Source organism: Camellia sinensis, chromosome 8 (assembly GCF_055761805.1).
Source record: "Camellia sinensis isolate YWXY chromosome 8, ASM5576180v1, whole genome shotgun sequence".
NCBI lineage: Eukaryota > Viridiplantae > Streptophyta > Magnoliopsida > Ericales > Theaceae > Camellia > Camellia sinensis.
The window spans coordinates 80,868,546-80,876,880 of NC_138968.1; positions in this window are offsets into that span (position 1 = coordinate 80,868,546).

The window sequence follows — 8,335 nt, forward strand, 5'->3', positions numbered from 1 at the left end:
GGCCGAATCAATGCCCACGGCTTCGAGAGCTTCCTCGGTTTGAAGGGCCTTGATCCAACCGTGCTTGAATCCACGATTTTCACATCGGCAGACCTCCTCGGCAAAGTCCTGTTTGGTGTTCTCTATCCCGCCCTTCAGGCCGTCCTGAAACCCCTTTTCATAACTTGAGGTTCGTTGGGCCACTCTCTCCGTAACAACCAATTTAGATTGACCGACCGCCACCGACGCGCTCGTCTGAACATTCTTCAGCTCCCGAAGCTCACGCTCAGCCTTTTCCGCGCGAATCTCCATACTGCGATTCCTTTCGTCCTTTTTCTCGCTCTCACGTCGCGCTTCCCGCAGACGCATGCCGACTTCGTAAGCAGCATATAGCCCTTTTACGGCCCCATGTATGCTGTCTCAAAATACTTCGAAATCTCGACGTCCAACCATCGATTGTTGGACTTCCAGCGGGAATATTTGTCAAGCAAACTCGACTGTCACATCTGGGTCTTTAATGATAGAATCCCCCTCCGTCATTGGTCTATTCCTCACAAAAACCACAAAACTCAACGGTCGTGGCGTCGCATCAAGCTCAATTTTCAGTCGCGGGCGCAGAGAATTTCCCCGTTGTTGCCTGTCCTTTCGGGGCGATCTGCTTCGATGACGTTCTTCTTCCCGATCCTTGGACGTTCTTCTTCCTGTGCGCGTAGGCTCGCTACTACAACTCATTGCGGCGTCTGATTCAGTCAATCTTCGTCCCTCCCAAGTTACCTGAATGGAAATAAATAGTGCCTCTGGCGTGCACCCGCCCCATTTATCCTTCAATGTTTGCAACCCTCCCGAGGCAACGTCAATAATCCCAAACATCAACAGTCGGATGACAATTGTCCAGCCCACGAGCTGGGCCAGCTCGCGCCCTGGCTAAGGCAAGGGCAGATTTACTAATCTGGTCGGCCATGTTTTCAAGCGCAAGCGCCGATCAATGTGTGCCTCAGCCAGCCTAGGAGTTATGCCCATTCAGCTTCCCAAGCTCGTGCCATGGCTAAGGCAAGGGCAGATTTACGAATCTGGTCAGCCATGTTTTCAAGCGCAAGTGCCGATCAATGTGTGCCTCAGCCAGCCCACGAGTTACGCCCATTCGGCTTCCTAAGCTCCCGCCCTGGCTAAGGCAAGGGCAGATTTACTAATCTGGTCGGCCATGTTTTCAAGCGCAAGCGCCGATCAATGTGTGCCTCAGCCAGCCCGGGAGTTATGCCCATTCGGCTTCCCAAGCTCGTGCCGTGGCTAAGGCAAGGGCAGATTTACGAATCTGGTCAGCCATGTTTTCAAGCGCAAGTGCCGATTAATGTGTGCCTCAGCCAGCCCACGAGTTACGCCCATTCGGCTTCCTAAGCTCCCGCCCTGGCTAAGGCAAGGGCAGATTTACTAATCTGGTCAGCCATGTTTTCAAGCGCAAGCACCGATCAATGTGTGCCTCAGCCAGCCCAGGAGTTACGCCCATTCGGCTTTCCAAGCTCGCGCCCTAGCTAAGGCAAGGGCAGATTTACGAATCTGGTCAGCCATGTTTTCAAGCGCAAGCGCCGATCAATGTATGCCTCAGCCAGCCCAGGAGTTACGCCCATTCGGCTTCCCAAGCTCGTGCCCTGGCTAAGGCAAGGGCAGATTTACTTTATTAATCTGGTCGGCCATGTTTTCAAGCGCAAGCGTCGATCAATGTGTGCCTCAGCCAGCCCAAGAGTTACGCCCATTCGGCTTCCCAAGCTTGCGCCCTGGCTAATGCAATTGCAGATTTATGAATCTGGTCGGCCATGTTTTCAAGCGCAAGCGCCTATCAATGTGTGCCTCAGCCAGCCCACGAGTTACGCCCATTCGACTTCCCAAGCTCGTGCCCTGGCTAAGGCAAGGGCAGATTTACGAATCTGGTCGTCTATGTTTTCAAGCGCAAGCGCCGATCAATGTGTGCCGATCAATGTGTGCCTCAGCCAGCCCCCGATCAATGTTTTCAAGCGCAAGCGCCGATCAAGGCAAGGGCAGATCTGATCGGCCAAATATCTAACCTAAGCAGCTGATCTAACCATAACCGAAAGCAATAACATTCATCAACATTTTCCTTAGCCAGTTGAGCACAACTCATGAAATTTTATATACTCAAGTTACCAAACAAAAAGCTACAAGCCCGCATAAAAATGCCTAGCAAAAAACAAACACTATGACTATAGCAAAAGATGAAAAATACTAAATTAAAAATTGTAAAAATACATTCGACGTCCTAAAAACTGTCAGTCGGCCGGATCAGCCATCGGAATTAGACTCAAATGGCTCAACATCTACTTGCTCATATGGTATTGGCATAACCAATGGAACGTTAGTAGCAGCAAGGGCTTTGGGCCAGCCATGTTTGAATCCCCGATTTTCAAACTTGGGGACTTGGTCCACGTACTCGGCGAGTCTAGCATTTTTCCCGGCCTCGAATACTTTGGAAGACTCCGAGTCAGCTGATTCCTTCGCCGCCTTCATTTCAGCCAACTCAGCCTCCAGTTTGGAGATCGCCTTCTGGGCCAACTTGAGCGTATCTTCGCTCGCATCCGCCCTCTTCTCGACATCCGACCTCAATTGATCCGCGCAACGAGCCTTCTCCATCTCGGTGTCAGCCCTTGAGGCTTCCTTGTTCACCCTCAAAGCTTTGACCTCGGCCCTTCTCCTCTGGCCTTCAACTTCCTCGCGTAAATGACCAATCTGTTTGACGGCGTCGCGATGGCGACGGCCCATATCAGCTATCCATCCGACGATCTGTAAAACAAGAATTTAAAACCATAACTTCAACAGTATTTGGATTAAGTGAAGCTAAGTTCGAATATATACCAAAAGTGTCGATTGGGCGGCTAGTGCTATTGCATTCAGATCCGTTTCCCCCCGGAAAGCCTTCTTGTCAGACGGCAACGACACGGACGTAGCCAAGCTAAATGCGACTTCTGGATCTTTAAGCGCCAAAGCATCAGAAGAAACCGGCATGTTTTTTTATCATCGGCTGAATGACAAAAGGAATGATCACGTCCGATGCCTCTAATCGAGGACATTTGCCGCCATGTTCTTCTACGCCGGCTTCAGCTGGGCGTTTCTCTGCCTCAACTTCTTGGGCGGCCTTCATGATCAAAGTAGATTCGGCATCCCGATTTTCCGCCGTCTCCACTACAATAACGCGTAAGGACTCTGATTCACTAACAGGCAGGGAGAATTGAGATTCGGTGGCGAGTGGTACTTCAGACGGAAGGGCCTCCGCTCTTCGCTGTGCGGCCAACCTTTCCGCATTCGCCTTCCTGGCAAGTTTTGTCAGGCTTAACCCGGCCATGTCTTCGGGGTTTGCGGCGGGAATATCCTCGAAGCCGTGAAAAACGCCGTCAAGCAAAAGATCCCCTCGGCCCGAAGAGGATGGGGGATCGGCCGAATTCAATACCGCGTCAGACTCGGTTTCGGACTGTTCTGATTCGGTAACATTAGCTACACCCCGCTCTAAATCCGACCCTTCAAAGCCAACCTGCCTCAAATTTTTGAAGTCAGACAAAATAAGAGCGATGAGAGAATCTTCACCCTCCGGAACCGGGATATTTTTCGCCGCCGAGAAGGTCGTATATGTCGGCTCGTAACGAAGCAGAATGTGGGCCGCCCTACCTTGTTTCTGAAGAGTTCGACGGCCGAAATATTTGAGCGCGAATTCGATATCCGAAAGAACAGCGCCGTCAGTTGAAGACAGAACTTTCTTCAAATTTCTCCCTGCACAAGCCAAGCCATAACATTTCAAAGAAGAGGCTTTACAACAAAAATGAACAAATAATAAAAGCGAGAAAGCAATCAGCCACCTGGCTCGCCCCTCCGTCTAGGAATAAGGTCGACGTGATCCTCCCCTTCTCCAAATTCCCAATTACCCTGGACAACGACCATAACATCATCAACTCGTTTTCTAGAACTGGAAAGCATAGTAATCAGCTGATGGTCGATATCCTTGGCCCTAAGGAAGAAATGCCCGTGCCGACCAGAAGACTTAGCCAAGGCATAACAATGCCGAATGGCTGGAATGCCAAGGTTAATTCTTAGGCGACGGTTGGGCGCTATAACCCCCATTATGATTCTAAAGAAATTCACATTAGGTTGGGAAGGGATTAAACCCCAATGGCGAAGCACAGCCCTAAGAAATGGGTGAAGGGGGAAATGGACTCCACCCTCTACAATTGACAAAAGAGGAAAGACAATCATGGTTTCGTCCTCTCTCTCCATATCAAGAGTACCGTCTGCCACAAGTGACAGATGGACATCATCAGGAATGGAGAAATGGCGTTTAAAGCCAGCAATACGATCTGACAAGAGGAGGTCTTTTAAATGTTTCGCCATACCCTACAGTCTATGAGAATATGCCAAGGAATGAATAAACCAGAAAGAGTCCTCGAAGCAAGGGAGGAGAGAACTTACAAAGAACGAAGAGGATATCGAAGAAGAGAGTTTCAGGGACGATCTAAAAGGCAATCCAACGATGAGCATCATAAATACATACTTGAAAGGACGTCAAAATTTTAAATCGCAATAAATAGACACGTACGAGGGGGCGGGAAGTCGACACGACAACCAAAAGGGGTGCGCTTAGATATCCGCATAAGGATGAGGCCAACCGCTGACTTTTGGCTCCGACTTTTAGGAATTCAAAACCAAGCACTCAAGCCAACTGTCGTCGGTGAAGTGCTTGGGGGGCAATTGTGGGAGCCGAATAAGTAGAAGAGTCGGAAGATGCATACTCCAGAAATTAGATACTATCCGGCTTCATATTGCGTGACTAGGACGCCGAATACGTTAGGAAAGCCGAATAGACGGAGGTCAGTGGCTCCGAATGAATAAAAGGGGAATGAGATAAAAGTAGGCTCAGGCCCCGAGGCCCAAAAAGCAAGTATAAATACAAGAACCATAGATTTAGAAAGGTATGTAAGAATCACTTCACAAAACTTAGTAAACAAGCTATCCTGAGTGTCTGAACTAACTTATCCGTCAGAGTGCTAATCCCGGCACTCCCGACCGGAGTGTTTGTATCTTTTCAGGTGACCAGCTGAGGATCACTAGCGTCTCCCAGGATCTGAAGAGTATTTCCAAACCACTTCTCCACAGTATATATATTTACAAGTCCAGCCCAGAAATTGGGCATATAACAAAACATTAGATACAATTCAACCTTGGCCGGCAATTAGAATATAAAATAACAAAATTTAACAAAACTGTACTAAGATGCAAAGGGCTTCTCCAAGTGCCTAGTTGTACTTAGGTTGACAAAAGATAGATGATATCGACGTTAGGACTGACCTCCAAGTTGGTTACCTACAGAATTAGACAAAATTACAGAGTAAGATAAGCTTAGTGAATAACAGTACTTAAACAGTTTAATACGCAATTTAAAACATAATACATAACAGTGCATTCATAAAAATGGAATTCATATCATTAGTCTGATGCTGTATTATTTTCAGAACGGCCTTGGGCCCAGTTATAACAGAACGGCCTATTGGCCCAGTTATAACAGAACGGCCTATTGGCCCAGAAATAACAGAACAGCCTTTCGGCCCCGGCAACCTTTCGGCCCAGAAGTATACAGAACAGCCTTTCGGCCCAGAAATATACAGAACAGCCTTTCGGCCCAGAAATATACAGAACAGCCTTTCGGCCTAGAAATATATAGAACAACCTTTCGGCCCAGAAAATATACAGATGTATATAATGCCATCATTGTTTACATTCCCACCAAATTCCAATCGATATACATGTTAACGTAAGAATTTACGGAAATCAGAACGTTAATATCATTAAACATTTACAGTAATAAGCGTACATTCATTGTACTGTTACTCACAGTGTTATTGTGGAGTGATGGTTCCTCCTGTGGTGTGTCCTACACACATATATAACATCCATTAGTTCCTTTTTTTCTTTTAAACCATTTTTTGAGTCATTACATTTCAAATGAATTTACAACCATCAAAAAGGCATTAAACATAAATTCTAAAAATATCCGGGGGTTAAGCACGTAAAACAGAGCGAACATTTTTTTCGGACTTGGGCCGAACATGCGGCCACCCCCTCTGCTCGAGCGGCCAAAAACAGTATGCTTCTCCATTTTTTTTTTCTCTTCTCCGCACGTGCGGCCACAACCTCCGCACATGTGGCCTGGCCCCTGTTTGGCAGTCCAAATTTCATACAAAACTCAACTTAAAGGACACATAGTAAGGTTCATAATAGATCAATTTAACATAAGAAGAAAGTTCAAAATCACATGAAAAATGAATCACAAACCAACTTCTAATCACTTTCAATTTATAATTATAATCAATCACAATCCAACTCTTTTTTGGTTCACTTACGCACACACACACACACACACATATATGTATATATCCATCTAATCATATAATCCAACCGCATAGATGAGTATCTACATGAGATTAACAATGAAGCAAGGTGTAACTTCTCCATAACTCAAATTAATTTCCAAAACAACCAAAACAACTACATGGTAAACATAATACCCAATGAGACAATCATCTTTCACAAAACTTCAACATAACCTCTAGCCCTCCCAATTAAAAGGGTAAACTCACTCAAACCCAAGAAAGAACTTGATTTAAGATGGTGTTTACATACCTTGATTCAATTCTCCACCAAGCCTCTCAATTTCCCTAATTTTTCTCCCTAGGTGAATCTCTCCTTTTCTTCTTCTCTAATTCTCCCCCAGGGGATATTTTTCATTGAACTTCTAAGTCAAAAATGTCCAAAGGGCTTTGATATATAGATATATATTTATATAAAAGATGAATAAGACAAAATTCAATCGTTTAATCATCCCAAATTGAAATTTCACAGAAAATCTCATTATAGCTTAAAAACCATGCAGATTTCAAATGTCAAATCAATTTCAGAAAATTAAGTCTCTAAGGCTTCCAACTCCGGATTCAAACAGTTTAAGTGCGACAGATAATTTTCTTATTAAACAGATAGGAATCCATATTCCAAGTCTCACTTAATTCAACGTAATTTCACATAGAATTTCACAATAAGCGTTCAAAAACACAGAATAGAGCACTGAAAAGATACCAGAATCATGTACGAGGGTCGGGGTATTACAAGGACTGTGGAGCTGAAGGCTCTATTTTCTTATTTCGTATGTAATGTTTTTACAAGCCTAGGGCTTTATATGTATTAAGCTTATGACTCACTTTTGATGTAACCAAGTATTGTCTTAGACAGTTGTAGCCTTCAAAGCATTTCCATTATCTGTTTAACTTCTACTTCTTATTTTTATTGTTGTCACATGCTATAGATTCAAGATTAGGACTGATGAATGTATATTCGCATATGCCACCTCCTTTGTACAACTGAGTTTTATGAAATGGAACGATATCATACTTTGATTTATGTTGTTATTTAATTATCGTTATGATTGGTTTATTACAATTATTTCAGGGCGTTACAACTTGGTATCAGAGCGTACCGGGTTTAAATAATTTGGGTACGAAGGAAGTGGTTCTTAGCACAATGGGTTTATCTTATAATTTATACAACTTCCACATTTGCAGAGCTATCCACAGTGAAACCAGTAACGCCTACAGTCACAGTCACTGCCACTGCCACTGCTATGGCTCGAGTTCTCCAAGCTTCACAGAGATCACTTCTCTCTTCTTGCAAAATTCTATTGCCTCAGTTTCTATAACATCAATTTTCTTGCCAACCAAATAGACACATAGCCAATTTTCTCGCACAATCCCGGACCCAAACGTTGATCGACATCCTCCAAAAATCACCCTTTAAGTCCAACATCATCAGGATACTCCGCAACGAGATCCAATACCAGTCTGAATACGTCCCTCCCTGCTTAGTAACCTTCATCCCTTTTGTTTGGTTCCTAAGAAAGTAGAATGAAAAAAAAAAAAAAGAGAAAATGTTAGAAGATTTATGGTTTTGAGGACCCAATGTTTCTTTTTATGTTTTTCAGTTGTTCTTATTAATTTGGATTTTTTATCTAGCTTTTGTTATTTTGCATAAAAATGAAGGAATTGGAAGATAATACAATGGTTCATAGTGAATTGATTTTACATTCCTGGTAAATTGAATTAGCTAAGCTAGTTAAATAATGAATTGAATATGTTATAGGTACATGTTTGGTGGGTTAAGAAATGAAAAGAGAAGAAGGAAATTTTGAAAAAAACAAATAGACTTTGATCTTAGATAATGCGAGTTTATGTTGTAATTTAATGAAAATCTTGACTCTACTTATTCAAAGTGACAACAATGGAAAAATTAGGGTTTTTTTTTTTTTTTAAACTCA